Here is a 24985-nt window from a genome sequence, read left to right as displayed (position 1 = left end):
CAGAAGCACTTCAGCTGAAAAAAGGCCTGAAAAACACTGGAGATGCCAAATCGATCTACATCTTAACTCTCACAAATATCCAGGCTGTAAAAAAAGCATCACACTGGTCAGCCATCTGCATATGGTCACTCTGTGAGAAGTTAAAGCATCTCTATGCAATCTCAATCACTGCAAACATGAAATCAAAGAGTCTGGGCTGACAAGTATTGAACCAATTAGAAAAAATGCTAACATTTACTATCTAATCTAACTTATAAAGCAAGAACAAAAAAAATCCCCTTATTTGAGGACTCTTTGGGAAGTTGCACAGTGGCTGAGCGTGTGTTTGTACTTTCATACCGCCATATTATCATTACCAGATACTGCTGATCTGTTTGCCTCTGGGCTGATGTGGGAGATGGAGGAGCAATAGCTTCCTCCATCATCGTTCAATGTAAATGTCAGAGTAATTGTTGACGCAGCACAGCACCTGTTCTTATCCTCACTGTGTAAAGAAAAACCAGTGATGGTGGTGGTCAGAGGGCCCGGTGGCGCCAGTGTCCGGCAGCCTCGCCTCTGTCAGTGCCACAGGGCAGCTGTGGCTACAACGTAGCTTGCCATCGCCAGTGTGTGAATGTGTGTGTGAATGGGTGAATGACTGAATGTAGTGTGAAGCGCTTTGGGGTCCTTAGGGACTAGAAAAGCGCAATACAAATGCAGGCCATTTACCATAATAAAAAATGACTCGGTGATGAGAGCTGAAAAAGGCACTATTATTTATAAGCTGTTTATTTCAAGAATTTCATGACAAAAACAGAAAACAGTAAATCCGCCTCAGTAAAACCCACAAAAGACCTTTAAAATATCATAAAGAAGCTTAAAGAGCAGCTCCAAGAACACCAATAGCCATTTAAGTGAAATCTGTGGTTTTTCATGATGAAGCTCCCAATGCTTCACCACAGCTAGCTGAGTCACAGATAGCTGATGGCTTAGATGCTGTTTGACATTGTTTAGTATCATGAATTACATTAGCTGGCGAAGTCATTTGACAACAATCTACAGTAAATGGTAAATGGACAGGTTCTTATATGGAGCATCCATACACTCATTCTTTTTATTTCTTCTTTTTATTTATTAACTTAGAGTGGTGTTGTCTTGTTTGTGTTGTGTTGTGTTGTGTTGTGTTGTGTTGTGTTGTGTTGTGTTGTGTTGTGCGTAGTGCCACCGTGGGACAGTTTCTAATTTCATCGGACTGTTCTAGGTATGACTGTGCAATGACAATAAAGAGTTATCTTAACTGATAGTGTTAGTGATTCACGGTTTCTAAGCTAACAGTAGCTAATGTTCCTCACTAACTTATAAACGTAATAAATGTTACATGATGTTACATGATGCACATGATGTTAGTAAAAACCAAACACTTTTTTATGAAGTTAATGTGTACTTGGCATAAAAAGCATCTAATACATGAAAGCACCGTTGCGTAGAGCACATTTAAGTGCTTAATGAATATTATATCAAAGTAATGTGATTATTCAAGGACGTTTTTGGTTTTATGTTAGACTTTTAACACCTGAAACCTCCAACACAGGCTCCCATTTCACTAAAAATTCGATATTTAAAAAAAAAATACTAATTAAATATTATTTTGTAAACAGATTAAAGGTGGAATACTAAGCAGAGGTTCTTCCCATCCATGAATTCCCCAGAGATAAACTCTTCAGGTTACTGCCCTGAGTGCATGAAACCACCTCTTTTAAACTGGTTTGGACCAAATTTCTGTGAGTGTGTTCAGTTAACAAGCAGGGCAGAATATTTCATCACGTCCTCACTCTGGAGCATTAATCCAGCTCTGAGTGTTGGGCTGCTGCTTTGGGAGTCAGCTGACTCCCTAAACAGGGTTGTCTTGTCATTTTGACAATTCTGTTTACCTGTCACCTGTATGTGTGTGTGTGTGTGTGTGTGTGTGTGTGTGTGTGTGTGTGTGTGTGTGTGTGTGTGTGTGTGTGTGTGAGTCTCAGCAGGTGAAGCGAACCAATTACAGCAGCCGTGCGCGCGCCTGCGTCCCTCTCAGCTGTAACAGGGGAATGTGCAGTGAAAGCAGCCGTAAGTGGGAGCAAAACTCTTCTGAAGCAAAATGTTTTTGCTGATTTCAGCACCTCAGCTGTAAGCACAACAAATTGTGTATTCCCCCTCCTACGCACAGTTTCCCTGACACACACACAAACACACACACACACTGCTGCTCTGTAGAAATGTGTGTGCTGTATACAAAAAGCATAATCTCATCACTTCCATTTTCCTTTCAGAATTTGGACATGTATACGGGTTAAAATCAGCAGCTTATTTTTTTCTATTTTCTGGTGATGAACAATAACTCTCCGTCTACATCCAGCCTTCCCATGCTGCGGTCTGCACGGAGGGTGATGTGTTCTCAGTTTTAAATAAACATAATAAGATTAACAAGAAATTAACCAGGAGAGCTAAACAAAAAGAGGAAAGGGTAGCGTGGAAACATTAGCATTCTGCGGGGAGCACTCTGGTAGCCTCGGCTGAGCTTTGATTTATTAATCAATTACTTAACCAGCAGAAAGCCAAAAGGGAAACAGCTGATTGGGTCTTTGCTGGTAACCACTTCCCAAATGGGGATTTTTTTCCAATTTCCTTGTTTCTTTGATAACTAACTCAACATGTTTGGGTCTCTGACTGCTGGGCAAAGTGTAGAATATTTTGACTTTGACTTCAGGGATTATTGGTTAGAGAGGAAACTGCCACGGTGTCACTAATTCATGTGTTATTATTTAGTCTTTCATATTCATCTGTGGGTGGAAAGTTTAAACTTTATGACGTTGGAGAACAGCTGCAATAAAAGAAGAAAATAAAAGTAAAGTAAGTAATAAAAGGTTTTATCTTTGGTTTTCTCAGAGACAGACTGTGGAAGCGCAGCATAAAAACTTTAAACAGCAGAAATCAATTTGTTTTCCAGAGACTGAAGCTCGTCTGTTGCTTTGTTCCTCAGACACAGACAGCACGAGGTTTTCTATTTGTTGGACGAAGCCTGCAGATGAAAACCGTGAACAGAATCAGACTCAACTAAAGAAAAACATGTGAAACTCTCTGCAAACTTTTCAGTGGTTCATGTTTTACACAAAGTAGTTACGACTTCAAAACAACACGGGAAAAATGCCAAACTGGAGATTGTGTTTAACGTTGAGGTTGCTGTGACACTAATGCCAAACAAAGTTTATCATAATTTAATTCAGAGCAGTTTCATCTTTATGGTAGAAGGTGTCTCTACACATTATCATAGTAAAAATAAAGATAAATGCACTTAATTACTTCACTTGTCACCTCCCTCTCTCCAACCACTTCCTTAACAGTATGGAGGAGTAGTGGCGCAAACTCGGATCCTCCTACACACAGGAAGTGACTAGCAGCAACATGGCAGCTAGAGATGACTGACAGTCATGTCAATTCAGTTCGGTGTAACTTACATGGCGCTGAATCACAACAACAGTCACTTCAATGTGTTTAATATTGTAAGGTAAAGACCCTTTAGTCATACAGAGAAACCCCAACAGTCACACCACCCCCATGACCAAGCACTTTGGTGACAGTGGGAAGGAAAAACTCCCTAACCCGGACTTGGCATTCCACCTTTTCCCCATTTATAAGCAGATTGTGCCACAGATTTACAGATTTTCAGATTTGGAGTGGTTAATTCTCAGCACTTTTACTTCTACAAACTGCCTCGGTGTAAGATAGAGGTTTTGCAAAAACACTAGAGAAGCGATCCCGTGGTCACCAAATACGACAACTTGCAGATGACTCTTCTTCTTCTTCTCAAGTTATGAAAAGAATCGATGACAAATGGTATTTCTGAGGGAGACCAGTGTCCATCATCAGTAAGTCTAACTGTGGACCATCTGGGCAAACTCACCCAGTATGTCAATCATCTGTGAGAGAAAGATGTGGAGTAACACTTCTGCAGCTGACAGCTATCCAGTCTTTAAGTCTGACGTCACTAGCCGTGTCTGGGCCTAAACTCCGCTGCAGGTCCATATATCAAACGATCACTATGGCATTACTGAGAGTTGAAAAACTGTCTAAAGTCTTTCATCTTTAATAAAATGATCAGCGTTCTGCTCTACCAGGTGTAACAATTGAGTTTAACATCCAGGCATCCATGAAAACGGAATTTATGACATTTAACGGAGTTAGAAGTTAGCAGGGAGTTAGCTCGCTAGCTTCTATCTAAATACAACATAGCATGTCTTGACTGCGGGGTTTTGGAAACAAATTAAAACGTACAGCTCTGTTATCACTTCCAGCATAAATGAAGACAGAAAACTAAACAGCAGTGGCGTTTGTAGGGTTACTGAAGTTGGGCTAGCTGGTATTTAATGATGCACTACGTGACCGCTAGCGACACAGCTATGTTAGCATAATATAAACAAGCTAACTTTATTCCCACTTGATAAAAGTTAACGTGATCACTGACTGTTTTAGGAGCTTTTTGAGATTAAATAGAAGAAAATACAAAACATTAAACATGTTAACAACACAAAAGCCATATTAAACGCAGACTACTTTAGGCCCGGAAGTAGGATTCGTCACGTCATCACTTAACGACCGGATAATCAGTTTACTCTGGAGTTGGCTGATTATTGGATTATTAGAATATGTGCTGTTTATAACCCACAGAGATTTAGACTTTTGTTTTGATATTTGGCTGACCCTGTGGGACTCTATACATACTGATTAAGCAAAACCCACCAGACTTCCATCATGGGTTCTGCTCTTGCTCTTGACGAAGGCGGTCGCACTTTTCTCCTCTCCTCCTCTCCCTTAGCTTCCCTGCTTAGCCTCTTATGTCCTTGTCTAGTCTCGTGGGGGTTTTTTTGTATTTTCCCTGGAACACTCTCTCACAGTCTGTTCTCTAAAACCTAAAAGAGGAATTATGGATTTGATCAACTGGTCCCTGAATGCAATTGACACCTCTTTCTCAACGAGAAGTTTGGGCTTGGGTGAGCCTGAGTGCTGAAGATATCTACCTATTCGGAACCATGATAACAGGGTTCTGGCTGATCGGAGCTGGCTTGGCCCTGACTTATCGAAGAATTAAGGAAGCGGAACCAGCTGTTCAAACCCCCCACAAGGCTGCCCGCTGGGATTGAAACGATGGGAGAGGCGTGAGTTTCTCAAAATGGGCTCATTGAGTGCAGCACGGATAAGATCTTGGAGAGGCTTACGGCTGCTGTAAATACTCAGAATAAGATCTCTGACTGCAGACTGGATTACATCTCGGGGAGGCAAACTGTCGTGAGCTCTCAGAAATCGCCTCTTTGAGCACAAGAATGACAACATCACAGAACGCAAGTATGGCGAAGCTCGCGGCTCTCCAATGGGAGATTGAGAGACCAGTGTTGGACTGTTAGAACTGCTTTGAAATTCATATGAGTTGTTCGCACTAAAGTAAAAAGCACCATCACTTCATGCGGATACCCCTTTGGCACCAGCTGTTGTCTCAAGGCTGGAGCCGAACAAAAAACACCCTGATAACGACTGTGTTTAGTCTGTTCCCCCCATTCCATGCAAGGCCACCTGGGTTGGCTGGCAGACTGTTTACTTAGCCTGGCAGGGCGAAGGACACTGTCTCAACTGAACTCTGGACACGCACACACATACATATACACTGATATGCACACACTCCCCCCCTCCATCTCCCTGTTGGAGCTCAGTCTGGGGGGAGTTATTTTTTTCTCCTTATCTTTCCTCATGTGGTGCATTTTCCATTGTTAGACCTCTCTGACCTGTCTTCCCCATGTGATGTTTTGTGTAATGTACTGTATGTATGGTCGGAGGGTAAGATGGTGCCGCCATTGCGTGCAATACGTCGGCAGCCTTATTAAATTTCCCGTTGTGGGACTAATAAAGGTATATCAAATCAAAATCAAATCAAACACTCTTCTTTCTGTCTTTTCCACCTTTAATCTGATTTCCTCTCCTCCTTTCTTTCACCCTCTCTGCCTCCCAGAGATGGTGAGGTAAAACCAGAGAAAAAGAGGGAGAGGAAAGCGAGGGGGCGGAGAAGCCATTTGATAACTGAGTGACCTGGAAATGTCAGAGATGAGGAGCGAGACTTTCTACAAGACACACGCACACAATTTTTCCTCTCACACACACTCGTACAAATTTAGAGTCTCACACTCTTTCTTTCTTTCAGACACACTTTTCAGGGTGAGACGGCCCCGCAGGTGGTTCTTCTTCTCTTGTAAAAGGACGTTTGCCTTTGAAGCAACTGAATCCAAATCAAAAGGGAGCTACGCAGGAAAGTTGTATTACATGAGATATGAGACGTGTTTGTACACCGGCAGCCCCACATGGTGACGGGAGGTAAGTGCTGGCCCCCTGAGAGTGTCACTACCATAGACAATATAAAAGACGAACGTATCCACGGTGACGCCCCCCACTGGTTTGTCTTGCTATGGAGCCTCTAGATGAGTGTTTGTGCTGTCACCATTTTGGTATTTGAAACAGGGTGTGACACGCAAGGCGTGGACTCGACTGTGAATCCAAACAAAACAAAATGTATATTTTATGCAGCATGACCCGAAAGAGACTGAGCCATAAACTCCTGGCAGTGTTTACAGAGCCAGGAGTTATAACACCTGGTTATAACGAGTGTCGTTATAACCAGGTGTGTCACACCACTACTGAAGTTCAGCTGAATCACGAGAATGGGAAGAAATGGGAAGTTGATTTAAGTAACTTTGAATGTAGCATGAGCAATCATGCTAGGGTGGGGTTGGTACTTCAGAGACTGTTGGTCTGCTGAGATTTTCCCACACAACCATCCTCAGTGTTTACCAAGAATAGTCTGAAAAAACAAAAGTATATCCAGTTTACAAGCTAAAGTTTGGAGACAGTTACTTGAGTTGCAGTTTTGAAAAAGGCGTTTATATCCACAATAATGATGAAGTGTCACCATTGAAGGCTTAGTTTTATGCTAATATTGCAGACTCATTGGTTCAGTATGTTAATGCCTGAAAAACAACAGCACTGGCAGAGTGTTTAACAGATGAACCTCACAAGAGGATGAATGATGACTCACCACAAAGCCTGCTAAATAACCAACACCTCCACATCCACGGCTCACTGTGCACAACAGAAGCTGTTCATCATAAACGGGGCAACACTTTTTGGCGTTCTAAACCATCAATCTGACACCAAAACTCTGGTACCAACAGCAAGGAAGGGATCAAGAATATTACCTACAAAACAGCATCTGGAAACCATCTTTGCCTTCAATAACTTTAATGGCACTGTGCACTGAAGGGTCCCTGCGAACAATCTGAATGGGATGGATAGCAATGACTCACTTCCTTCTGATAAGTTGATGGCGTAAATCCAAATTGAAATCAAAACAATTACGAGGTCTTTGAGGTCTGACCTGTATAGTTGTTTTTTTTTACTATTGCCACAAATATGTGCCGTTTCTCATGACACACATTGGTTGGTTTAGACAGGTGGAGGGACTCAGACTCACAGAGGGGCTGTGTAAGTAACAGGTTATTTCACACAAAGGAATGATTCTGCATTTTGTCATTTAATTTCCTCGTTTTATACACACAACTCTCACCTTCAGTATTACAGTATACAGTTGCTCATGTAAAGGAGGGAACTGCACAAAATAAACCTTACACTTTATTTTGTGCACTTTTCAAAATTTCTGGTTTTGTGTTGCAACTCTGCAACTTAGTCTCTTAGGAAGTGTAGCCCTTTCTACAGGTGACAGCTGCTACACCTTAAATGTGATCACTTGTAAACAATAGTTTTGGCCGTGTGGTATAGATGGTCCATGAAGTTTGCACTTAAAATTGTCGAGCTAAATTCTAGTGCGTGATTAGTTTTCTGCGTAACAGTGATGCAACTTGGCACACATACAACCACCAAAATTGCTTGTTTTAGCTGACAGCTTAAACTCCACAAGGTCACTGCTGGCTGTAAAAACCAACCCTGACACAGGAGGAAGAGTGGGTCAGAGGGTCGCCGGTCCAATTACTGGTGACCCTGTAGTATCCTTGCTACTAATTCATCTGTTGGAGTGTGTGCAAATATCAGACAAAGTACTTGTCTGCACTGTATGTACATCATATGTACATCAGCCCATTTACCATTTGAGAGGCTCACAGTAGAGCTGCTACTCATCCACATTGAAGGACTAGGATGCCCTTTAGTGGGAGAAGAGAAAGCCCTGGGGCAGACCCAGCTTCAGTGTCCCCCAAGATGAGCTGGATAAAGTGGCCGTGGGGAGGGAAGTCCCGATGTGCCTGTTTAAACCCGAACCTGGATAAGCAGCAGAGAATGCATGGATGGATACGTCAAAGTGCATCAGTACTAAGAGTTTCTCTACAACTGACTGCACGTTCACGTTATCTCAAAGAAAGCTGACCAGTAAATGCAGAGTGAAAAATGTATTCAACAGACTTTATTTCTTCTGATCTCTGTTTAAAACATAATATCTCCGGCCGATTAAAATCAGCCTTAAGGCGGGATGATTAATCATAACACAGCACTCGCTGCATTATTTTTCAGAGTAAACACACTCTCCACACATGATTGTGACAGCATGCCCACTCCTGTTATTCTCCTTCATATCAAACTGTTGCCCTCTTCATAAACCCTTTGGAGTTATACTGTGTTGTGTTTATTTTTCTCATCTTAATCCTCTTCATGTCTTTGTGAAGCCGCTGAACTCGGTTATTTATTTGCACACTTACTCACTTTTCCCATTGTTCTCCTCCTCGCTTGGGAAATTTGTCAGGTGGAGTTTTTGTTTTTTCTGACTGGAATATTTTTGGAAACACTTCACGGTTCATGCTTACAGTTCAACCATCCATCCAGTCTGTTATCCATCAATCTGGAGAGCCAGCAGGGCTCCATCCATCATCCTCACATACAGCATCCAACATTTACTCGTCCATCCATCCATTCTGACAGCACACAGGCAGGCCACATGTTTATTCATCTATACTTCAATCCATTAATCTCATCACTCATTAGTCTGTTTTGTCTACTAATGTTCATCACTATCAATCCTTCTATCATTAATCAAGTCACACAGTTGAAATTATTGAGGGTATGCAATGATTCACCCAGTAATTAATCAGTTTTCCTACTTCACAGCCTGATATCTTGACAAAAGATGAAATGGCCACAATAGAAGGATCGACCTGTCTTGAGGGACTAGGGATACATTTTAATGTTGGTGTTCCTGCTAGTCAGCACTAAAAAAATTCGTTGGTAAAACGAATTCTTCATGTTTTATCAACATAAAACTCCAGTTCCATGTTGGTTCAAACATGTTGTGGTGCTACTGAAGCGATGTGTAACCACATTTGGCACCTGTGTGTGGATGCTAGCATGCAACAAAGGAAAACAACTGGTGCTAGTAATGCTAACAAGCTACCTTTGGTAAGCTAATCTTTTCATGTGCGTGCAGGCTTATACTAATTATGCCCCACATGTCCATTGGACTGGGCTCTGTTTTGAACGCAGACTCGCTGAATATTTGTTTCTCTCAAATAAACTTTGAAACCAATATAAATTAAACTATGATACAGTATGTTTCACGCCCTGTTTGCAGGTCTACCAGATGTTTTTTCAGTCCTCCGGGATAAATCATCCTTACAAACAAGAAAAAGTAGCAACAATTTTTTACACCCAAACCTAGTTTTATTTACAGTTATTTTATTTTCTATCTAAACGGTTTACCTTGTAAACCTAATCGAGTAGTTTTACTCTTGAAACCTGATCAAACACTAATGAAAGATTATTAACGGGAAAGTAATACCACAGAAGGTTTCTCAGGGGTGTCAGAAGTAAAATGATCTCCACCTTTATCACCCCCAACCCTCCAAATGCAGACATTTACCTGCTTTAAAAATCCTCACTATGGGGAACATGACAGGTTAGATTAAAAAACTAGTTTTACACCACAAAAGAGAGAGAGTGTGTCAGGAAACACTAAGCAACAGCTTTAATTTGCTTAGGTTTCGATAATGAAAAGCAGTAGATGTGAAAAAGCACATTACAGACAAAGTAAAGTTCAGTTTTCTGAGTTGCTAAGTTTGACATATCTCCTGAGAGGACTCATCCACACAGGAAGCCACTAGCAGTGACATCCTTCTGTGACAATCATCAACTTCCAGGTACAATAGGTGAAATAAGAGCAGGTGATCAAAAGAGGACAGAAGCAAACTGCTGATTGATACATCAGGACATCGTTTACCTGAAGCTCCAGTAGCGCAATCGGTTAGCGCGTGGTACTTATAGGCAGTACTGGGCTGAGCAATGCTGAGGTTGTGAGTTCAAGCCTCACCTGGAGCAGTGTCTTTAGGCTTGTTCTTACTTATAATAGATAAGACAAATAACAATAGTATGTGAGGTGCCTGTAGCTCTGGAGGTAGAGCAGGTTGTCATTTCTGGGACCAACTATTCCAGTCTCCATGCCAAATATCCTTGGGCAAGATTCCAACCCCATGTTGCTCTCTGATTTGTGTGTTTATTGTAGATGGAACAAGCATAGTGAATGAGTGATCAACAGTCAAATCTGTTCACATGATACCAAACATTAAAAAGCATGCCTCCTATTTAAATATTCAATTCTAATTTTTCAGTTTGAGGATTGTTTTGTTTGAAATTGACAACTCAATTTGTTTCTACTCAGTTTGTTTTTACAGAGTTGTATCTTCAAAAAAGATAAATTAGCAACAACAATTGTGATGCATTGTTCATATACTGACTCATCGAGCCTTTCCATCCACTCATTATGCAGTAATTTATCCATACAGTTTTAGTTTCAATCCAGTTCATTCAGTCCAGCCCCCGAACCTACACAGATCTTCTATTTTCCCATAAACTCAATCATCCATTTAACAGACAACTGCCTCCTGATTAAAAAGCAGGCTCATAGAAACAGAAACTAAGTGGGAAAGAAAATGGTCGCAGACGTTGCATCAAATCGTATCATCACGCCAAATTACCCACGAGTCTCTGCTCATTTTTCTCCCGTTGTGTCCAATCTGTCCGTCTGGCTCCAATGCTCCGCTGGGCAGTGCTGATAGGCCTGACAGGTTTCTGGATCCTCCTCGGATAACTGGGCCAAAAAAAGAGAGAGAAAATGGATCTGGAGGGGACAGGAAGGCGCTGACACACTAAAAACTCTTAAATCCCTGTTTGGATTTGTGGCAGTTTACAAACAGGGACGAGTAACACTAAGTATAGCTGGAAGGAGGAAAGAGAAAGTGTGAAGAAGTCCGCTGGATAAACTAAATCTAAACACTCTAACTAGGTCATATGGATGGATGTCCTGAGTTTGGTTTATTAAATGTTTTTTCAGGCCCCTCAACAGAATGTGACACCATAACTCACACTGATAACATCTGCACTGTAGGAGTACAAAACACACACTGGATTCCATGGTAAAGTGTAAAAACCTGCTAAGATAATCACTAATCTTCTTTATTGAGTGGTTTTGGTACCTAAACCAAGTAAATATCTGGCAAAACAAACTTCAAGCGCTCGTCTGTTTGACGCTGCTATTCTTTAAAAGCTTTCCTTCAGGTTGTTTGTATGGATGTTCTAAAGGGAACAAACAAAAAGCTGACATGAACATTTTGGTTTATGGTTTGTTTCCATTTATATATTTTTATTTTAGCTCCGAAATGGTGGATTAAGCAAAGCTGATTGTTTTTAAAAGATCTTTTTGTCATAACCGTCTGCAGAACATCACTGATGACCTTTGTGGCAGTAGGAAAAAAGACATGGTCATTTTGGACACGAGGATGTGCTGCTTTCTGACGGGGAAACTTTGGACTTTCCAACCAAACAATCTGAAACAGGCCTCAGGTTGTGTCTTTTAGATGATTTGGTGTAAGGCCAGCTTTTTTCTCTCATTTTCTTCTTCTTACTTCTCCTTTCTCAGTCCTCCTCTTCCATCTTGTATTCCCCTCCTGTCTTTCCCTGCCTAAGGCCATATGTGCTACGCAGTTGTTCCAGCCATCAGTTTGTTTCATAAACCTCCACTTCTTCACTCTGCTTTCCTCCCCTCCCTGCTTGCGGCCATGCAGCTGAGAATTAAGAAGCGTGATGACCTCCCACCTCAACTCACTGATCATCACAAGGCAAACATGCACCGAAACACAGAAAGACAACCACAAGGGACAAAGGTTTGGATCTGTCTGAACGAATGTTCCGTCGCATGAGTGAGCTGTGTGCAGTTGATTTGGGGTTATCAAATTGTATGCTGGTTATGTCCATCAATGCTTTTACATGTTGAAACATCAGAGTCTGTGTAGATGGTGGATCCGAAGGAGGCAGCCTCTGAAAAAGGACATTGTGTTACTGAAAGGTCTTGAAAGCTTGAGTCTGATTACATTTATCAGCAATGTCAGTAAGTACTGGAAGGATTTAATTCTTCCACTGTTACCTTCTTCAACGACATGTGTTGCTGCCATCAGAATCAAAATGTCACTTTTTGTCTGTCTGCTTTGTTCTACTGTGAATAAAATACGAGTTTCCATGATTTACAGATCTTTGACTTCTATTTTTTATTTACACTTTACACACCAACCCAACATTCTGGAAGTGAGGTTGTGCCTTCAGCACATGTTGCTGAGAGTCTTCAGTCCAATAAAGAGTATAAACTCAACGCAGAAGTGCCTTTATGTGTTTTCCTTTCAAAAGCCATCCAGTAAAACTAAACAACCGATGACTTTGTGGGCTATACAGCATATTTTAATTCACAGCATGAAATATTCATTCCAATTAGTAAATTTTGGTCACTCTAAATGTAAGAAGTAGGATTACATAAGGTTTGCCCATTGGCTAACAACTTGTGGTTGACAATTAATTTCCAGATGAGTTGTATCCATTCCTTGGTTTTGAGAAAAGCCTCAGCTTGAAACTTTATATCAGGACTTCAAAGCTGTTTGGCGTCACAGTCTGTCTTTTACACTGAGCTTTTTAAACAGGGACAATTTCATAGTTAAGCCCAAACCATTTACTGCCTACACCAAACCAATTAGGTTTTATCTATACTAGAAACAGATGAAATTAATAAGAGGATAAAAATCAGTTGCTGTGACAATGTGCTGAGCAGTGATTCGCTGGCAGTACCAGTCCTTCCGACCTCGAGCTGTGGACTGTTTTTAAAAGTGGGTCACGTTGTGTACCTGACATGTATCAGGAGCTATAAAAACAGGTGTAGGGTCATAAAACTGTGGTTCAACTTCACTAAAACTGAAAAAATGTGATCAAAGCAGGAGAAAAAGTTATTTAAATGTATTCATGATGACAATAAACAGGCTGTTTGATCGTTCACAGTCGATGTTAATTGTTAATTTCAGTTTGTAGAATGCCATTTACCTCATCAGTTCTTCTTTCTATATAAAATGAGTTAGCATGCCTTTGGCTCTTCCTCCCTCAGGAGTGTGATAAGCAGCGTCTCTTCCCGACAGTCAGTTTGAATTTACTGATTAGCCTTCAGCTAACCTGTGGACGACAGGATCCACCGGCTCATGTCCGTCTGGATTAGGGTCCTCTGTTAATTCACCTTGTTGCTCCTGGCAAAATACCAAGTCTGGAGAAAAGACAGACAGAAGGAAACAAGAGGGAAAAAAACAGCATCTGCAGAAAGAACAACTTCCAGGAATGAAGAAAAGCTAAATGTCTAAAAACAGAAGTACTTTCTCTCTATGGTCATTTTCTTCTTCCTTGGTGTGTTCGGTTTCGTCTCCTCGCAGTCGTTCATCATCCTCAGGTACATTTCAGGCTGACGGGGAGGTTAACGTCTGGCGTGTTGAGTGCTCAGCTTGAGTCGCTACATTCACACAGCAGTTGCAGCTATCTTTAGGTAATTTTAGCGTGACACTCCAAACTGCAGCGTAAACAGTTTTTAAGCATAACATGAGGAGTCAGAATAAAACTTACTGACCCAAAGAAATGCTGTAATGTATATGAATTAGCAAACATTTACTTCTCTTTGAAACACGGCTACTAGCAATGCTTTTTAGCAGTTAGTTTCTTATAATGGACATTTTACTTTACAACATGTAACCCAATGAAACTTTAACATTTGGAGGGAACAAACAAAATCAAACAGTCTCAGCAGTTTGTAAAATACCCGCAACATTTAATGTTTTCAACTAACTATATTTTTACTTTTCTCGTTTTTTTCCCTGTTTCTGGGTCCAGGCTGCTCCTGCAATGGATGAGGCACATAGTCTATTGACCCCCCAAGACCCAAGCAGCCACAGGAAACAAACACTGATTATTACATGGCGTTTATTTATGAAGTACTGAGGGAAAACAACAGAACAGGAGCATCAACACTTCAGCGTCAGCCGAGGCCAAAATGATAAACAGCACAAAGCTAAGCTATGATGCCCGCACTTATAACCCCATGGAGAGAAAAAAGAAGCAAAACAAAGACAGAGTCTGACCTCCTTGTCCTATCCAAAAACAGGAGAAAACGATGGGTTAAAAGTAACAACAGCTCACCCCTACCCACTCCACTTTCTCAACTATTAGAAAGAACCTCAGCTGGCAGCGTCTAGTTTACGAAAATTAAAACAGCCATTTTTAAAATCGGGCAATGGGGGAAATGGCTACAAAAAAACAACCCTGTGTTACCAGAGTCTAAGGAAATGCCACAGTCCAAGCAGCAGGTATACTCTTGCTTTGACGTCCTTCTTTGTAGTAGTGTTCATGGCCCATATTAATTATGTTGCGGGACAAGCAGACCCTTTGCTATAATGAGAGCATGAAAACAAGGTTGTAACTGAAAATCAGTCAATTTACCCGACCCAACCAACCCCTTCAAAATATGAAACTGGTGGTGTACTGGGGGGTTCCATTTCTGACTCGTCAGGCTTCAAAAACAAAAAGTTCAGATTTACTGAAGTCTTGAAGTTTTTCAATGAGAAAAAAATTCCATAAACTTTTCCAGCTCATGTGTCTTGCCTCGTGGCGCAATGGTAGCGCATCTGATTTCAGCTCAGAAGGTTGTGTGTTCAACTCATGCCAAGGTCAAAATGAGTGCCTTCAACTGTTCTGTTACTACACATTGTTGAGTTGACAATTGAAGAAGTTTTTTTTGTTCAAGAACAACTTTATCTATTTCCAAAACTCCCTAAACTTTTTTTGGCTACCAACTGGACCTTGTGACAAAATTGTGTGATCTGTTTTCTCATCACATCTGGGTCAATGAATTTCTGGGGTTGTTTGTTTAGGAAACATGTTGGACAGAACTATGGAGCCAGCAGAGTGGTAAAATAAATGCTGCACATTCCTCTCCAGAGCCACCTCCTCCAACCTCCACATTTTGCTGGGGGACACTGAGGTGTTCTCACACCAGCTGAGAGGCATAGCCTCTCCACTGGGTCCTTGGTCTCCTAGTTTGACATACCCAAAACACTTAGCTTCATGTTGACCAGTGAGGAGGTCTTGGTATCCGCTGGCTTATTTTTGGCTGGCCTTGTGGTGTCTTTTGGTAGTCCTAGTTCTGTTGACCGGTCAAATTAGTCCTTTTACAGGCCTGCATTTAACAACTTGTGTAGAGAGGAAAAGAAGGTGTGCAAGTGGGACCTTGTGGTGCAATGGAAGCGCATCTGATTCCAGCTGAGAGGGTTGCATGTTCACCTCATGTCGAGGTCACCCGAAAGCTTCCTCAGTTTCAGCATTCAAGGTGAATCTGGGGGTGCATTCCTATAAATTAATACACAGAAACTATGTCTTTCAGAAAACATGCCAAAGATTTAAAATGTATTCATGTTGGTTGAATTAATGACTGGAAATGCTAATTTTCTCTGTTCAAGAAGAAGCACTCCTTTATCTATTTCAAAGAGGTTCAAATGTCTTTTTCTTTAAATGAAAACAACCAAGAAGAATGTTTGAATATTTACATGAATAAGTTCACAATGTGTGTGTGTGTGTGTGTGTGTGTGTGTGTGTGTGTGTGTGTGTGTGTGTGTGTGTGTGTGTGTGTGTGTGTGTGTGTGTGTGTGTGTGTGTGTGTGTGTTTGGCAGGTAGCACACTAGTTATCAGGTCTGTCCAGCTGCTTCATGCTCTCTAAGCACTTTACCAGTCGACACAACACTCCCAGGAAAAATAAAAGACATCACTCACGCTCACATCCGTCTTCAGTTTTGCTGTGTACCAGAAGCATTCACGTTTCTGTCCTTTCTGCTTTTACTCTCGGTTGTAGAGGTTCGACTTTCTGTAAAAAACATCAAAGTCACTGTTAGCCAGGCTTTATTTAAAGTAGAACAGTCTGTAAAGCTGCCTCTCACCATGTAACACTGACATATACCCCCATGACCCAGACGTGTGGACAGATGGACAGACAGATGGCAAAGTTAACCATGCAAGTTTGATCAAAGCTGAGATTCAAGGATCTTCTTATAGTCTGTGACTTTTCACATTTTCAATATTGTTTCCTTAAAAATGTCATTAAAACTCATTCTTATTTCATCACTATAACATTTAAGAAAACAATCTTTTTTCCCCTGATTTACCTTCATGAGCTGCAGCACATAATTTCCTCTGGATTCAATGAAGTGGTCTGATTATTATTCTGATTTCAGTGCCTCTCCTCCCCACAGGTCTGAGCCTACATACGTCAAGTCAGCGCCTTCCCTGTCTGTAGATGCTAGATGGAGGAAACCTTGAACGGAGAGCACAAAGCAAAGGGGGTACAGCCTTTCACAGGACCTGGTTATGCAACAGGTTATCCTCCCTTCATGCCTTAAATCGTAACGATTGTGCTGTGACATCCCTCATAATTACAGAAAAATTTACTGCTGCAATACAAGCATCTGAAAATGTCTAAAAAAATGAATTCTATCTATTATTTGACCTTTTCTATCAACCTCATAAAAAACAAATGCCTGGAGCATGTGTGTTCTTGTGTATTTAGAATTTCTCAGGCTCCAGTCGTGCGATGAAGTGACGTATTATCATCCAGTGACTTATCATTTACTTTGGAGGGCAAAAGGCAGATGACAAGCCGAGTATGTGGAGACAGCGTGCTGTTAGAAAACAAAAAAAGGACAAATATTTCACTCATCAGCAACTCTCTGTTCCACGTTCAGCTGGGACTGCTCTCAGCCATCAACACATTTTTTGTGAGGACGTGCAGTGACTTCGTTCTAACCTGCAACCAAATTTAAAAGGAAAAAAACTTTGAAAGCTCGTGTTAAAGTATTTGAGTCTAAAACTCAAACTGGTGCTCACAAAGATAGAAATACTCACTGCCACACATGCTTCCATCTTTCCAGCCTGTATTAATCCTGGAAGCTTCCCCTTACCGTGACCCAGAAATTTACCGATGTACCTTATGGGGACTTAATTTTTGTCCCCCGAAGGAAGATGAGTCCCCAAGTTGGGAGTGTGGGGAAGATATTTGTCCTCCCAAAATGAGTAATACAAGTACACACATGCACAGGCACACAAACTGAGTCCTGAAGGAGATTTAGCTGTGACTCCAGATGATTCAGACAGATTTAGGGAATTGGAGAAAACAGATGGTGTGTGTGTGTGTGTGTGTGTGTGTGTGTGTGTGTGTGTGTGTGTGTGTGTGTGTGTGTGTGTGACTGGTTCCAGATTGGCTAAACTGGAGGACAGGAGGAAAAAGAAAAATGTACATTTCGGAAGCTAAAGTCTGAAAAAACATTCCATTGGTTGAGTAAAACTGAAGTGGGCGGGGCCACACTCTGTGCATCTCTGCCGCCTCCTTATCACAACAGCGTTGGGACATCGACAGCACCCTCCGAAGCTGTCAGCGCAGAAGAACAAACATCTGCAGTTCTTCTGATGTCCACTTGATGTCGGTCTGCACGGACTCCAGTATCAAAGCAGAAATAAACACGTTTACAGTCAGAACTTCAGAACAACAACGTCAGCCATCCGGATACTGGTGTGAGAGGTGTACCCCGTGTTGACCATCCTAGAAGTCCAGGCTCCAGTGTTGGTAATTAGCCTGTATCTGTGTGCGAGTCTTTGACGTTCCCACAGTCCATGATGCTAATCCAGCTTCTACACTTCTGATGTCTCACAGAGGGAAAGAAATCAGAAACATCTGAGGTGAGAACCACGGATGGTTTAAAGAAATGCATTAAGGTTGGGTCAGATAAACTTCTCCCAATATGAGAAGTCTTTCATGGCTTCAGCTAACGTCCCCCTCTGTGGTGAGCAGCTGAGGTCGTCTCTGTGTTGGCCGGAAACAGGAAACACGCTGCGTCTCATGACCCTACGAGGTGTTGTCACTCCACAGCACAACATATGTGGAAGATCAGCAACCTCGGACTCAGCCAGGTGGTGAAAAGGATCTTATTACTCTGTGTTTGTGTGAGTGTGGACTTCCACGCGGAGAATCTTTCCACTTTCCAACATGCTGTACTCCCCTGCCTCGCTCTCTCCCTCCCTCTCTGCAGTCCCCCGTGTGTGTTGTTGGTGTGTTTTTGTTCCCAGAGCACATTCGCTTTCTGCATCATTCAACAGCCCTCCAACCATCTACCACACACGCACAGAAACACGGACACAAACGCCAATGCGGATGCATTTCTTTCTTTTTCATTTTAATTTCAGTTCACGCACACACAGACACGCAGTTTGAATATTTAAACCAAGAGGATCTACTCCGTCTCACTGAGTCAGTCGGATGATGTCATTTTTGTTTTGTTAGCGTAACAACCGTTTTAAATCATGCAAACTCTTGTTGCTCTGTTTTTGGTCTCCACCGACGCCTGAGGGAAATATTTCAGGGATTTTCTCCAAAAGCAGTTGCTGAAAAAGAGTCTTTGACAGTGAACCACAACCCATGGGCTGTCTCTCTGGACTCGATACATTTATTGGACTTTACTCATTAAAAAACATCTGAACCTGATTTCAATTGAAGTTAAATGAACTTGTTGTTCTTTCTCTCACGGTGAGCCTCAGGCTTTGTCATCATTGTCAGATCTCATGCTGAGTATCAACCGTGGTTTCACATGTTTCAGTTGCATTCATTACCTGCTTTATTTTGGTATATTGTGCATTTCCTGTTCTTCTTCCTGCATCTGTACTTTATTGATTTTTGCCTCTGAGTTTCAGTGTGGTACTGTCATAGGATGCCGCTGTGTAATTTTCCACAGACAGCTATAAGTGGTATTCTTCCAAAGGGGAAGCACCGAGGAGCCACAACAGCTCACAGTCCACATAAAGGGGGTCACTGGCTCTCTGTTGGAGCTCCAGACCTCCTCCCACATTAACATAAGCTGTGTGGCAGGAGCTTCATCGTGGCTGTCCACAGCACATTCAGTAGGTGTAGCACATAGATGGTGCTTCATGGTACTTGTGTACTGTGTGCATGTGATTTTCCCTCGGCCGTCTGTCAGGCTGTTGCATGTCCTAATCTTGCTGTTTGTCTAAATTGATTTCAGTGAAAGGTGTTGCATCAGGACAGCAGTGCTGCAGGAGCACGTCACTGTTTTGTTTTCCTTCCATTCTCTGGTTCAGGCTGTGAGTGAGCTCTGCAGTAACATCCTGAGGCATCTCAGGGAGAACCACCTGAACCGTGCCGCCTTCCATCATGTTTTCATGAACATGAGACAGAATTTTTAACAGCAAAGTGATAAAAACTTACTGGGAAAGCACTGCACGTGTTGTGCTTTATGAAATAGTGATGGATTTGTGGTGTTTGTCGGGTAGGTCACAGGTAAACAACCAACTCTGCAATTCTACCAAGTCAGCTGTTTTTACACTGCTCCTGCTCCTTCTGTGGCCTTTAAGTGCTCATATCTGCTTTTCCTTATTTTCTGTCATATCTTTGCTCTTACAGCAGAGGACGCTCGTCCTAAACATTGATTGATTGATTGATTGATTGATTGATTGATTGATTGATTGATTGATTGATTGATAGAACTGAGGCCTGGGATAAGGTACAGAAGGATTATTTTGAGCAGTAAATCGTACAACTCCACTCTGTTAGAGTCTGAGGATATAAAGGAGCAGAATGGCTTCACGTTTTGCTTTTGCTTTAGATTTTGACTTTGTTAACTACTAGAAGACTAGAGGAAATATTAGTTACATTAATGGAAACAAAAACACACTCCCTATATTTATTTATTTATTTTTCTTTCCTTTTTCTTTTTCCTTATGTATTTTTTTATTTATTTTGTTTGTTGTTTCCTGTTTTGCTTCTTCTTCTTTCATTCTTATTGTATGGATATTTTAGTTGTTTAAATATGGAAAAAAAAAAGAAAAAAATATATGTACTGACAGATAGCTGAAGTTGATGGTATTGTATAGTTATTCTAAAATGTCAATAAAAAAAAATAAAAAAGAATGGCTTCACTTTAACACGTCTGTGGTCCTGTGTGTGTTTTAAGAGCTCTTTACAAGCTATAGTTCCCTTCATGCTCATGAAAGATGTCAACTCTTTATGTTCTATAGGTGAAAGTCCTGCACTAAACAAAAGCAGACAAACCCAGTGAGTGCATGCAGTTAGTTAAATGCATCTTTATTTATTTCATCTATCACCTAAGTTACCTGCAGTTTGCAGCTTGGCCTTCTGCAGGTTGTGGTGTTTCTGCACCGGTCACGTTATCAGGCCGAGACGTCATCTCACCTTAAGGCTCCAAAACCTGCACAGGTCCTGACGAGACAGAGGTAGCTTGGGTGCACCTGAAACTGCAAAGTGTTTACAGAGTTTTGTTTTAATTTATGCAACCAACAAAAGAGTATGACAGGACAAGGAAGAAGGAAGTTTAAAGGTAAGAGGAGGTAAGGAACAACAGACGAGGGAAAGCGAGAGGATATCACAGAAGAAGAAGAAGCAACAAGGGGAAAATTTGTAGAAAAAGGACAAGGAGGGTTTTGTTGGGGTTTGCATGGAGGAATTAAGCCTCAGTGCTTATGTAAGACGCCTCCACAAGACAGAAGGACTTACATAACAGGAGAGGAAACAGGAGGATCACAGTGAAACTGTCTTGTAAAGGCTAGAAAACACTGCTAACTGTCCACCTGTGGCTGAAGAGCAGCTTGTAGCCCTGACAGTTCAGGGGCTGACCTGCTGGTAAGCATCATTTAAGAGGGTCTCCTGGGAACTACTGGCCCTCCAAAACTTTATATTCTGCCTACACTCGGATATTCTGAACCAATAATTCAGACATTTTTTGTTTTACAGTTTCAGTTTTTTAAAATGAGTGAATAACTGTGAGTCATTAGAGGCGCCACAGAACCATCAGGTACTTTGCAGCATCCAACATTCTGACTTTTCTCATCAAACAACACTTCAAGTCAGTAACTTCCTGACAACCACCACAACTGGCTTCTTCACAAGGACGTTTCTGTTGATGTTTAACAGAGCGACAGGGTGCCTTAACTGACCAAGCATGCACATATTTTCTGCATTTGATTGGTTCAGAATATCCGAGTGTAGGCAGAATATAACGTTTTGGAGGGCCAGTAGTTCCCAGGAGACCTCCTTAAACGATGCTTACCAGCAGGTCAGCGTCTGAACTGTCAGGGCTACAAGCTGCTCTTCAGCCACAGGTGGACAGTTGGCAGTGTTTTGGTTTCATTCATTCATCAATTTTGAGGACAATCTCATGAGCACCCATTTTTTCACCTCCATTTGAACTGAAGCAAATATCTGTACAACAGTATTAACAGGAAGTGGAGTGGCCCCCAAAGACACAGACAAGCTCTGGCTTCTGGTCCTCTAGTTCTGACTTTGGAATAAATTCTATAAAACGTCTTCTTTCCTTCACCTGTAAAAAGGAGGAGTAAAGTACCATAAACCATCAGAATGCACATTTCTGAATTCTACACTTGCACACGAACGAGTCTTTTACAGATTAACTGAAAGACTGGTCTGAAACCAGAGCGTCAGTTCAAAGGTTGCTGCCAGGAAAATGACAAATGTGACTTTGAACCCATTAGTTTATCATTGTGTGTAAGTGGTTTAGATTCAGAGGAGTAACAGGTCTTATGAACTGTGGACAGATGGATGGACACCTCACCATGACATAACCTCATCAGACCTTAGGTCAAATGAGGTAAAAAGGAAAAAACATCCATAATAAGAGGTCATTTATCTGCACTTGTGGAGCTGGATCGTTTTCACTGTATGTCTACAAAACAATCCCATCTGCGGTTGTGGTCACTGGTAGTGGCGTCTTAGATCGTAGATCTTAGTGGATGCTGGATTTTGTATTCACAAAATACTCATACAGTAACTTCTCATTGTCAGTTGTTGCCATCTTGGGTACATAGCAGAAAGAGAGAAACCACCCAAATTTCCACCAGCAGGAGTGGGACACGTTAAATAATAAATAAATACATTTTTATTTCTATAGCACCTTTCAAGACAGAATCACAAAATGCTGCACATAAGATTACAAGTCATAAAAAGATTTAAAAAGAGAAAATAAAACAGGCAAAAAATTAACCAAAAGCAGTTTTAAAAAAGTGAGTTTTGAGTTGTTTTTTTAAAAACAGCTGCTGAGTCCACAGTTCTTAATGGGGAGAGAGTTCCACAGTCTCGGGGCCACAGTGGCTAAAGCTCTGTCACCCTCAGTCCTCCTCTTAGTATTTTTTATAGCAAGTAAGCCCTGATCAGATGACCTCAAAGACCTGCTGGGGACATCGGGCTGTAGCAGATCAAAGATGTAGGCTGGTGCCAGTCCGTCCCCAGCTCTGTAGGTCAAGACTAGGATCTTAAAATCAACTCTAAATTTAACAGGAAGCCAGTGTAACTGAGATAACAACGGTGTCACATGTGAGTACTTGGAGGATTTCGTCAAAAGTCTAGCTGCAGCGTTTTGCACAACCTGCAGACGATCCAGAGAACCTTTGCTTAGACACATAAACAGCGAATTACAATAATCCAAGCGTGACGAAATAAATGCATGTATAGCAATCTCCAGTTCAGGGCGAGATAAAATCGGGCTTAGCTTAGCCACATTTCTTAAATGATAAAAACAAGACCGAACCAGAGATTTCACATGCCCATCCAATGTGAAACTCGAGTCAAAGGTGACACCTAAGTTACCATTATAGCTAAAGCTAACCAGCTAAGAAAATGATGTGACAAAATGGGGTTGTTAGCAATCAGCTGGTGAAGGATTGCAAACATAATTTCAGCTAAAATGCGCCCCGTACAGTTTGAAACAACGCTACCTCATCACCTGGTCGAGCTGATGACTCACACACTGAAGACTGGAGTCCTTGTTGCAGCAGCCTGGGGGTTAGTGGGCTGCAGACCATTTCCTCCGTTATTAATGAAACTGTACTAACAGGGAGATTAAAAATGAGAAAATCAAGACTTCACTTAAACCTGGATTATTTTCCTGCCTCCACACTGTTGAAACTAGCAACACACAGTATAAAAGATGGATGTAGTCACTGTGACCTTATCCATTGGTGAATGAAGCCTACTTTTCCTTTGATAAAGAGGATTATGCAGAGCCAACCTTTGTCCCTGGTTAATTCTCCTTTCAGACTTTAAGAATGACTCCAAATTTACAAAATGAACATCTTCTTTTTTTTTTTAGTGGGAGTTCAAATGAGTGTCTGACTTCATAAACTAATCAGGAAGTGATGTGCGGAGGTGAGTGAAGAATGTTGTTTCCTAATGGATGGCCATGAGTGAGACTGCAGGTTTAAAGCAATTCTTCAGAAGTTGCTTCCATCTTTTATACTGTCTGAGAGCTGAAGTGCAACAGCTTCTTTAACTGGGAGCCACAGATAAAAAAAGAATGTGTTTCTTCTTTTCTGTTTCGCCTCCAGCTCAGTTTCAGTGACGGCTGCAGTCAATGAACTAAGATTTCAGTGGAAAAACATCAGCCAACATGCCGTGACTACAGTAACTGGCAGCCCGAGGCCACTAAAGTGCAGATTTAATGAGTCGGACTGTCACAGGAAAACATTGCGTTCAGCTGTCGTTGTGCAGCTTGCAGGAATACTGTTGAGACGGACGCTCACTCCTGACCTCCTTACAGCCTGCCTGCCACGCTGGTGATCGAGGAAATGAAGCTGTCACTGCTCTTACACTCCTTTCATGTCGGTATAGATAGCAGAAAGCCTTTTGCTCAGCGGGCCAGTGTGAGCCGGTCTCCTATGATTTAACTGCCGAGGTCGACTAAAGCCAATCTGCTATGACTGAAGTCTGCAGTGCTGCGCTGTGCTTGTGAAGTCTGGTGCTTTACTTGAATATTTCCATTTTATGCCACAATATACAATCCACATAACACAAACAGAGACAGTCCCTGTTAATACTGTCGCCCTCATCCTTACACAACCCTCACCTCAGCATCCAGTAAATACAACATTAAACACAAGAGGACATTCAAAGTAGAGAAATTCTTTCATACTCACTATGAAAGGGGGGGGATTCCTCTCAGCATATATCCTTAGGAAGTCCATCCCTAACTATATGCTTTAGCAAAAAGGAAAGTTTGAAGCCTGATCTTGAAAGTAGAGATAGTGTCTGTCTCCTGAATCCAAACTGGAAGCTGGTTCCACAGAAGAGGGGCCTGAAAACTGAAGGCTCTAACCCTAACCCTTGTCTGTGATGAAGCCTTTGTTATCTAATGACAAAGTTTTGTGTGGATGATGCATCCTTTGGTATTATAGTTTAATAAAATAAAAATAAAAAAAAAACAAATAAATTTTTAATAAATTCAAAATAGGCCAAATGGTAGCGTGCCCGGGGCAACGTTTCGACCCCGCAGGGTCTTCTTCAGGCCAGGGCACACACGGTACAAACAGAAAAATAATAATCTGGAGATGTTGCTCCTTTGGCTGTCAGGGCAAGAATGTGGGCGTTAAGGCGTCTGGGAAGAAGTCTCAAAATTGGATTATAGATAACAGACAGGTGGTGTCATAAGCCCCACCCTCTGTTCAAGGACAGTTGTCCACAGTGGACCTTAGATCACTGAGAACCTTCACAGACAGTGA

The 24985-nt window shown here is 41.7% G+C and overlaps 1 long non-coding RNA gene and 1 other non-coding gene across 2 annotated transcripts; one reads left to right on the top strand and one right to left on the bottom strand.

The window, feature by feature from the left end:
* Positions 1-10278: 10278 nt before the first annotated feature.
* trnai-uau (transfer RNA isoleucine (anticodon UAU)) lies at positions 10279-10371 on the top strand. The gene is given in 2 exon segments: positions 10279-10316; positions 10336-10371. It is a non-coding gene; the product is annotated as a tRNA-Ile (tRNA).
* Positions 10372-14471: 4100 nt separating this feature from the next.
* LOC146566296 (uncharacterized) lies at positions 14472-17816 on the bottom strand. The gene is made up of 3 exons (XR_014894033.1): positions 16561-17816; positions 16172-16262; positions 14472-15750 (listed from the first exon to the last, which is right to left on the bottom strand). It is a non-coding gene; the product is annotated as an uncharacterized LOC146566296 (long non-coding RNA).
* Between the last annotated feature and the right edge of the window lie 7169 nt (positions 17817-24985).

The sequence above is a fragment of the Mchenga conophoros genome, linkage group LG10 (genome assembly GCF_057382185.1).
Source record: "Mchenga conophoros isolate Kocher_MC1m ecotype Shallow Benthic linkage group LG10, M_conophoros_male_GT1.1, whole genome shotgun sequence".
Taxonomy (NCBI): Eukaryota; Metazoa; Chordata; class Actinopteri; order Cichliformes; family Cichlidae; genus Mchenga; species Mchenga conophoros.
The sequence above is the reverse complement of the archived record's forward strand: the minus strand, read 5'-3'. Positions and strand labels throughout refer to the sequence as shown.